This window comes from Nanorana parkeri, unplaced genomic scaffold, assembly GCF_000935625.1.
Source record: "Nanorana parkeri isolate BGI_ZX_2015 unplaced genomic scaffold, ASM93562v1 scaffold905, whole genome shotgun sequence".
In the NCBI taxonomy this organism is placed as follows: Eukaryota; Metazoa; Chordata; class Amphibia; order Anura; family Dicroglossidae; genus Nanorana; species Nanorana parkeri.
The window spans coordinates 27500-37899 of record NW_017307173.1 but is presented as its reverse complement, the minus strand read 5'-3'; positions in this window follow the sequence as shown (position 1 = coordinate 37899).

The following is a 10400-nucleotide window of genomic DNA, read 5'->3' as shown; positions in this document are numbered from 1 at the left end:
CAACAGATCGTTACAGTACCCCATATCATCTCGGTCAAGGAGGCCCGTCTGGATGGAGGAGTGGAGAGGCTACCAGAGGAGGACAGGGCACCCAGTATCCGTGGAGAGGCGAAGCTGGTGCGGCGTGTGGAATCTAGGTAAGATAAACACATTAAACATAATAAACTCGGAAACAGTAAGCAATAAACAACGAGAGTAAGAAAAGACAGCAAGCTGTCAAAAGCATATGCGCACATAACAAGAAGTGGCTTCCTTCTTCCCCACCTGCACTTGCACATTTTTCCACATCTCGCTCTACACGGGACATATGGCCCATATGTAAATCGGATTACACATACCATTGTAATTTCAGTCGGTTGTGGGATGAGGTGCTACCTGTTGATCAGAGTGCCTAAAGTAGGGCTTTCGCTGATCAAAAGGTGCGAACTCCATCTGCGGAATGGTTATGGCCTATTAGTGTCGGTAAGAAACTGTAAGATATCAGGTGCTCAAAGCGTTTCTCAGAACGTTCATCAGGAAGCATCAGTATAAGATAAGGTGTCCTAATATCAAACATAGTAAAAAGTAGCCATAAAAACGTAAAAAATAAAAATGAAAAAGGGGGACCCAGAAGACGAAAAGTCCGCTAGTGCAGAACGCTCATGAGCAGCCCGATGGGTTCTAGCTGGTTTGGTGTTTCGGGGTCGGTCGAGTCACATCTTCCTTGTTGTCACGGTGTGATTATTCGTTTTGAGATAATGGAAGAAGCACCAAAACGAAAGAAAATAGAGTCAGGACCATATCCACGCCGCCAGTAGAGAAGAATCTTTAAGAAAATCAAAATCAAAATCAAACCCCATTTCGGGTTCCTTGGGTCTAGTTCAGGGTTGGGATCGATCTCTGTTAGAGGCTGGAGGAGGCTTATGGGGTGACGGTGGTGACAATCTCATCCTTTTTCCGCTGCTTTGAGTGCGTTGTTCCCGATCAAAAGGGGGCCTCATGTCCAGGAAGGCATAGGCGTCTGATGGAGATGTAAATACCTTCTTGTCCCCCTCCGCTGTTTGCACATGCAGAGTGGCAGGATAAGCCAGAGAGAACCGGATCTTCTGCTGGAATAGAGCTTTACATATTTCCGCGAACAGTTTGCGGCGCCTGCTGACATCTGCCGAATAATCTGCAAAGATTAAGAGCCTGTGGCCTTCCACCTGAAGGGTAGCTGCACTTCTGAAGGCCTTGAGGATCAGCGACTTATCGGTATAGTTAAGGTATCTATCACCGCACGAGGGCGCTGTGACTCCTGTTTCTGAGTCCCCAGGCGGTGGGCTCTTTCCACTACACAGTCAGACGTCAGGCCCAGAATAGCCGGAATGGCGTGGGAGCATATCGCAGGCAACGCCGCGGCTTGGTAAGATTCAGGCAGGCCTACGATTCTCAGATTATTTCTCCTGGATCTGTTTTCAAGGTCGTCCAGTTTCTCCATTATCGCTGCTTGCTTCTTGTCACCCTCTCTTATGTGGGCATGGGCCTGTGTCAATTCATCTTCCAATAATGCCACCCTAGTCTCCATTTCGCCTATGCGTTGTGCTTGTGCCATGATGTCATGGCGTAGCGATTGTATGCCCTTGAGCACCGCCGAGTCCACCGCCTCCTGTATCGTCGGCTTGAGTAATCTCGCCACCGCTTCAGCAATGGAAGCGGGGTCGCTTGATCGTACCTCCTCCGGTCCCGATTCCTCCATCGAGGTGGGTGGCTGCTGCATCGGCGGCTCAGATAGGGCGCGATCCGGGGATGCAGCCTTCTCGTCTGCCCGGGTCCCCGTGCGTGGACGAGTTTGGCTCCTGGCCACAAACTTGTCCATGGATGGTATCACCAGGTGCGTCTTGCGTAGGAGCAGGTCTCCCTTGCAGGTTTTCACCTGGTATGTGGGTTTTTTAGGCAGATTTTATGTCCCGTGGAGCCGGAGCTCTCTACATGTGCAGCTGCTGCGGTAGGCGCCGGAACCGGAAGTCCTTATTGAACATTTTTTTACAGACAAAAAGGAACTAAATAAGAGAATTTAATTGTTAGGGTTTACATGCACTTTAAAGCTGAAGTTTAATCTGCTCATATTTTGCATGTAGATGACATAAACAAAGCCTTTGAAGATTGACGTTCAACAGCACAAGCTTTGCAGCTTCTAATGCCAAGATTTTGCTTACTGGAGAGATATAAGGATAGAGAGAAAGCGCACAAGCCCAGGGTAGTAATTTAAACACCTTTAATGAAAAGAATATATTGCACTCACATAGATGGAAGTAGGCAGAACTTATTGCATAGGAATTCGGGTCAGTCTATACTCTAGCCTCTGCATACTTTATGTGAATGCAATATATTCTTTTTTATTAAAGGTGTTTAAATCACTACACTAGGCTGGTGCCATTTCTCTATTCCCTTATGTCTCTCCTATTGTTACTTGTAAAGTTAAAGAATAATTTACTATGTTGAAAACAGTGCCCATGTAATTATAAATAGCATTGTTGTCACTATTTAATCATTAAACAAATACATTTTCCTTGTATCATGCCTTATATTGGCCTCTTAAACTGCTGCATAGTCTTTCTCAGGCTCTATGTCTTCTGCTACTTGGAAGGATTGAAAACAACACAAAAGTGAAAATGCTAGGTGGAGTTTTATTGATTTACAGTGCAGAATGCTCTGCACCTTTTTGTTGATAGCTGGGTGTTCTGATGTTGTGTATTAAAACCACAGATTAGTTCCCTCTTACATTGAGACCCCAGATCAGTCTCCCTTTTAACATTCCAATCTAAAATAAACCTGCTCCCTCCCCAACATCAGACCCTAGATAAGCCACCTTAACATTCAGACCCCCCCAGATCAGTCTCCCTTTATCAAATCAGCCCCCCCTAACATCAGACCCTAGATAATCCCCCTTAACATTCAGACCCCAGATCAGTCTCCCTTTAACATTCCAATCTCAAATCAGACCCTAGATAATCCCCCTTAACATTCAGACCCCAGATCAGTCTCCCTTTTACAGTCCAATTTCAGGTCAGTCCCCTCCTGACATCAGACTCCAAATAAGCCCCCCACCCTTAACATTTAGACCCCCACATCAGCTCCCCTTTAACATTCTGACCTCAGATCCCCTCCTTAACACTCAGACCCCAGATCAGTCCCACCTAACCATTTAGACCTCTGATCAGCCCCCTCAATACTCAGACCCTAGATCATTTCCCCTTAATATTCAAACCCCAGATCAGTTTCCCCTGAACGTTCAGACCCCAGATCAGTCCACCCTTACTATGTAACATAGATTTGAAGGCTATGTCCTCAATTATTTACAAACACTCAACGATCACTGATCGTTGAGAGCTTGTAACCGCTCTTCATCCTGACTCGCTGTCACAGGAGGCTGAAAGGGCGGCGCAGGAAGGAGAGCACAGCCTCCTGTGACACAGCTGACTTTTCCCCCGCACCACCGGCTTGGCCTCCTGTGACAGCTGTCTCCTCTCCATCCTGGGTCACAGAAAGCCGTGCGGTGCAGGAAGACAGCTTGGCCTCCTGTGACACGCTGCCAGCACTCTTCTCCCCGCCTGGCCTCCTAAAGGTTTCTCACCTCCCCGCTGGACGCTGCCAAGAGGGGTCACAGAGCAGCGCAATTTCGGTCGCAATATGGTACCTTCTGCATTTTGCCCTAAATGCCATTTTCGGCTGACCTCTTTTGGCCGCTGAAATGTCAGTGCATCCCTACTTAAAATCCCTGTCCGTTTATTTATATCCGTTTGTATACCATTGGGGAAATTTCCCTTCACTTTCTGTCCCAGAGATGCAACAGGAAGTTAAAGGATATTTCCCAAAGTGAGGGGAATTCCCGGTTAGATAGTTGTCGCCAGAACAGATGCCCCATCAGAAGATTTCCCCTTACCTTTTGTTCTGGGGACAACTCTTAAGTTTTGGATTTCACCTCAATTACGGTTTTAGTGAGAATAGTCATGAGGAGAAACAGTGGTAAATCTCCCCAATGGGTACACAGACCGCAATGAAAACTTGACAACTATCCGAAAAAAAAATTGACCTTAGATCAGCCCCCTCTAAACTCCTCTTCAGACCTCAGCTCATCCCAGCCCCTTTCACCACCCCTCCTGACCTCAGATCAGACCCTTCCTCCGTCATCACCCCTTCAAACCTCAGACTAGCGTGGCAACAGAAGGTGGGGGATGGGTTTTTCCCCACACTCCTGTATGGGCACCAGTCTGATAGCATTAGAGTGGGGTTCTAACCTCCCCTTCAGACCTCAGCTCATCCCAGCCCCTTTCACCACCCCTCCTGACCTCAGATCAGACCCTTCCTCCGTCATCACCCCTTCAAACCTCAGACTAGCGTGGCAACAGAAGGTGGGGGATGGGTTTTTCCCCACACTCCTGTATGGGCACCAGTCTGATAGCATTAGAGTGGGGGGGGGGTGTTGTTTTGGACAGTTGGGGGGTTTGGGTACATCAAAGCAGATGCCCTAGAGCTTCCAAGATCCTGCTGCGTTACCTCCGCACCCCGTGGGACACATAGATACTGCTACTGGAGGAAGTACACCCTTCCAAGTATTCAAGTATGTGGCAATCCACAGTGTTTTGATTAATGCATGTATGCATAGTAGGGGTATAGTGCTGCTTTTAAAGTAGATGGCAGGGCTCCGTGACACAGTTAGGAAAGTGTAGTGTAGGAATAGCACTACATCAATTTGTCTGCAGCTCATAAAACACCTTTTCCATCGCTTTTTGTGTGGTCACTTGACTGCTGTCTCTCCCTTTCACCCTTTGTAGTGGAAACATCACTTGCCACTTACCTAGTTATTGGGCCCAGGACTTCAATTCCTGGCTCCCCTTGCTGCAGGTGGAGCTTGGCGAGAGGATGACATCTAGGGTTGCCACCTGTCCAGTATTCACCCGGAAAGTTCGGGTTTTGAATGCTGTGTTCGGGTTTCATGGCAGCAGAAACCCAGACACAAGATGTCAGGCAGACAGGGGCAACCAAAATTAAGATAGGGGCTACTGGCCCCCCACTGAAAATAGTCTCACCTGTGATATTTACATATGAATGGGTGGTGCTATTTACATATGAATAAGCCAAAACTAATTCTCCCAAAAAATCAATCTAAAATAAACCTGCTCCCTCCCCAACATCAGACCCTAGATAAGCCACCTTAACATTCAGACCCCCCCAGATCAGTCTCCCTTTATCAAATCAGCCCCCCCTAACATCAGACCCTAGATAATCCCCCTTAACATTCAGACCCCAGATCAGTCTCCCTTTAACATTCCAATCTCAAATCAGACCCTAGATAATCCCCCTTAACATTCAGACCCCAGATCAGTCTCCCTTTTACAGTCCAATTTCAGGTCAGTCCCCTCCTGACATCAGACTCCAAATAAGCCCCCCACCCTTAACATTTAGACCCCCACATCAGCTCCCCTTTAACATTCTGACCTCAGATCCCCTCCTTAACACTCAGACCCCAGATCAGTCCCACCTAACCATTTAGACCTCTGATCAGCCCCCTCAATACTCAGACCCTAGATCATTTCCCCTTAATATTCAAACCCCAGATCAGTTTCCCCTGAACGTTCAGACCCCAGATCAGTCCACCCTTACTATGTAACATAGATTTGAAGGCTATGTCCTCAATTATTTACAAACACTCAACGATCACTGATCGTTGAGAGCTTGTAACCGCTCTTCATCCTGACTCGCTGTCACAGGAGGCTGAAAGGGCGGCGCAGGAAGGAGAGCACAGCCTCCTGTGACACAGCTGACTTTTCCCCCGCACCACCGGCTTGGCCTCCTGTGACAGCTGTCTCCTCTCCATCCTGGGTCACAGAAAGCCGTGCGGTGCAGGAAGACAGCTTGGCCTCCTGTGACACGCTGCCAGCACTCTTCTCCCCGCCTGGCCTCCTAAAGGTTTCTCACCTCCCCGCTGGACGCTGCCAAGAGGGGTCACAGAGCAGCGCAATTTCGGTCGCAATATGGTACCTTCTGCATTTTGCCCTAAATGCCATTTTCGGCTGACCTCTTTTGGCCGCTGAAATGTCAGTGCATCCCTACTTAAAATCCCTGTCCGTTTATTTATATCCGTTTGTATACCATTGGGGAAATTTCCCTTCACTTTCTGTCCCAGCGATGCAACAGGAAGTTAAAGGATATTTCCCAACGTGAGGGTCCAAAGTGAGGGGAATTCCCGGTTAGATAGTTGTCGCCAGAACAGATGCCCCATCAGAAGATTTCCCCTTACCTTTTGTTCTGGGGACAACTCTTAAGTTTTGGATTTCACCTCAATTACGGTTTTAGGGAGAATAGTCATGAGACGAATTCACCACCCCTCCTGACCTCAGATCAGACCCTTCCTCCGTCATCACCCCTTCAAACCTCAGACTAGCGTGGCAACAGAAGGTGGGGGATGGGTTTTTCCCCACACTCCTGTATGGGCACCAGTCTGATAGCATTAGAGTGGGGGGGGGGTGTTGTTTTGGACAGTTGGGGGGTTTGGGTACATCAAAGCAGATGCCCTAGAGCTTCCAAGATCCTGCTGCGTTACCTCCGCACCCCGTGGGACACATAGATACTGCTACTGGAGGAAGTACACCCTTCCAAGTATTCAAGTATGTTCATTAGAGTGGGGGGGGGTTGTTGTTTTGGACAGTTGGGGGGTTTGGGTACATCAAAGCAGATGCCCTAGAGCTTCCAAGATCCTGCTGCGTTACCTCCGCACCCCGTGGGACACATAGATACTGCTACTGGAGGAAGTACACCCTTCCAAGTATTCAAGTATGTGGCAATCCACAGTGTTTTGATTAATGCATGTATGCATAGTAGGGGTATAGTGCTGCTTTTAAAGTAGATGGCAGGGCTCCGTGACACAGTTAGGAAAGTGTAGTGTAGGAATAGCACTACATCAATTTGTCTGCAGCTCATAAAACACCTTTTCCATCGCTTTTTGTGTGGTCACTTGACTGCTGTCTCTCCCTTTCACCCTTTGTAGTGGAAACATCACTTGCCACTTACCTAGTTATTGGGCCCAGGACTTCAATTCCTGGCTCCCCTTGCTGCAGGTGGAGCTTGGCGAGAGGATGACATCTAGGGTTGCCACCTGTCCAGTATTCACCCGGAAAGTTCGGGTTTTGAATGCTGTGTTCGGGTTTCATGGCAGCAGAAACCCAGACACAAGATGTCAGGCAGACAGGGGCAACCAAAATTAAGATAGGGGCTACTGGCCCCCCACTGAAAATAGTCTCACCTGTGATATTTACATATGAATGGGTGGTGCTATTTACATATGAATAAGCCAAAACTAATTCTCCCAAAAAAAATGTCAGCGTGTCGCCAGTGTTCGGGTTTCGCTTGAAAAAAAGGTGGCAACCCTAATGACATCCATGATGTCAGAGGACAAGGTGGAGGTCAGAGCAAGGCTGTAGACCTAGCTTAATGCTTCCTTCACAGTGACAACACTGTGACTGCGTGTCTTTGAATCGCTGTAGCCCGGAGGGGACACAGAGGAGAAAAGGCTAAAAATGCTGCAGTCAATTCTGCAGCAGTGTTGTAGCATTATTAGCCTTCAAAAGAAAGAGATAGGTGCAGGAAGGTTTAATCATTTACCAGCCAGTTTCTTAGTTTTGCATGAAGATAGGATTTCAAAGGTTCTATATTAATTTTCCTGGAGATAAGCAGGTGTGGCCCTGAAGAGACATAATATGGCCCCTTAAGGATAATTTTCACTTAATTTAGCCGAAGTATTACAGTAATTTGAGTTTTTAATGCCTGATATATGGGTCATGTACTCTGAATAGGAGTTGTACGGAGATGGGCTAAAGCGCACCTTGCAGCAAAAGTCAAGATCTGCTTATCTCGGAGGTTCCCCCCCTATTTGAAAAGCACAGTCAAAGGAAGAATAAAAAGGAAAAAGTTACGCATCTTACCTTCTGGCTTCCAGCTGCTTCCTGTATACATAAGTGATGTCACTGGACCTTCTTCTGGCTTCCTGAGAATCCCAAACCTCACAAGATGGTACTCGAGCCAGGGGCGGATCCAGAGTCTATTCTCGAAAGGGGCACTGCCAGAAAACGGCCAGTACGCCCCCCTATGCTCACCTGCACGTCCGTACGAGCATACGAGTACGCTCACCCGCACGGATGTGCAGGACGGGTGAGCGTAGGGCGGCTTACGGCCGTGTAGTCCTATAGAGAAGAACAGGGGCTGTGTACTAATCACACGCAGCACCTGTCCTTCCCGGGAGCTGCCCGATACGGCCGTGCACGCAGCACGGAGCTGTACGTGCTGGCCGATTCCAGTGTGAATGAGCCCTTTAAAAAATTTCATCTGCGTCCTTGGCGACCAGTGGAGGGGAGGGGTCACAGGAAAGGGTGCCTGAGGAGACGTGTATCGGCTCCGCCTCTGCCTGGCTATCAGTCATTGACAATGACATGCAGCTGCAGCTGCCAATGACCTGCTTCATTAAGAAGATCCCCGCACAGCCGCCAGTACATACAGCTGTCCCTCCGTGCCACGGACTTTACTGCAGTTCATTGTACAATGTTTTTTTTACAATGAACTGCAGTAAAATCTGTGACACAGAGGGACAGCTGTATGTAGTTGTGTCACACAACACACACTGCGGGTGGCAGCCGCAGCAGACGCAAGGATCGGGACTCGTCACTCGGGACAGTCACAGGTGCGGCACTAATCTCGGGGGGGGGGGGGGCAATTGCCCCGTTGCCCCCCCCCCGGATCCGCCACTGACTCGAGCAACGCTTTTTCCCACACGATTTGTAATCCTCACCTTTCCTTGGATGCCGGTAGAAGGTCCAGTGATTGCCTCCTAGAAAAGCTCACCGGAAGCCATGGCGTGAGATATTATTTCAATTTTTTTATGCAAGGGCCAGGGCCATCCCTACACTTTTTGCTGCCTGAGGCAGGGGTCTTGGCAGTGCTCATTACCAGGGGTTGGGGTGGATGCATGTTATGGGGTGGGTGTTCTGCAGTGCTGGTGTCAGCGCACGTTACGGGGTGGTGGGGGGGATGATAGGGGGATACACAGTAACTTTGTCCAACATCCTGTCCGGCTCACTTATATCACTGGTTGCCAGTACAATAAGTGAGCTGGGTGGGACGCTGGCCAGAGCATCCCAGATTGCTAAGAGCTCTAAGCAACCTGGGATGCTCTGGACAGAAAGGGGGCAGCAGGCACACCTGCCAAACCCACGTGACCCGATGAGATAACACCTGAGGCAAGAGGATGACATCCATGATGTCAGAGGACAAGGTGGAGGCTGCCTCATTATAGAGATATGGGTTCAGACAGAGTTTCCTGTCCTTTGAAGTAGTACAGAGAAGCTCCAAAGGCCTGCTAAACAAACACATCTAAGAGGCAAGAAATATATTTTTTTAAGATATGGTGTGTGAATAGGAACACACACACAATACATATGTAGATGTTTTCTCAAAATTGACTGCAAAAAGGGAAATAGACTTTAATGTACAGTGCAGTGAAAATACACAGGTTCTCACAGTGGTTGGAGGTGGAGGAAATCAAAGGGTTAATACGCAGTTCTGTTTGTGGAGCTCCTTAAAGGGTAACTGAAAAAAGCAACAGCAGATGGCACAGAGTCTTGCAATGCCTCATGGGATCTGTAGTTGCACCACAGCTGGAGGGCCGGAGTTTTCCCACCCCTGCTTTAGAACATTAGATTATTATTATTTTGACTGAAGCATTTGTGTCTTCATAAAAGCAATTTCTCTTACTTTGCTATTAAATGCACAGGATTTAAATGAATGGTAACTTCATTTAGTGAAAGTACTTCTAGTAAGTGGCTTCATGAATTAGTAAAACCCTGTTTGCCATGTCTAGGATTAGTACCTCACCTCAGTTCACATACTGAGCCGCCTGTAAACGATGCCAAGGGAGATTCCAGCAGGCTTTCGACCATACTTTCAGGCTGCCTCGTAGATGCTGATGCCAGGGAGGATTCTTTCCAGAAAGACCATTTTGTTTTCCTCTTTGGCACTAGAAAAATATGTATTTCAGAGCAAGAAAAATCACATAGAAGAAATGGTGCACTTGCAATCAAGAACTAGCACTTATGGCATGCATAGTGCTTTTGAACATATTATTCATTGAGGTCAGGGCAAAATGACATTTTAAAAATATTTTGGTTTTTAGTTGGGTGGAAAAAAAAATGAATAATACTAATTATATGGTTATCCAGCCAGGATAAAGATTCAATCTCCTTTTTGCATCATTAGAAAAAGGCTTGTTGTTTAACATCAAAGCAATGACTCATCCCTTATCAAGTGTCTAAGTCCAGGGTTTCTATCAGACAAATAGAGCTTGCAAAGCAAGCTGCTCTGCTGGGCTGTCTCTTAGATAACCCAGTAGT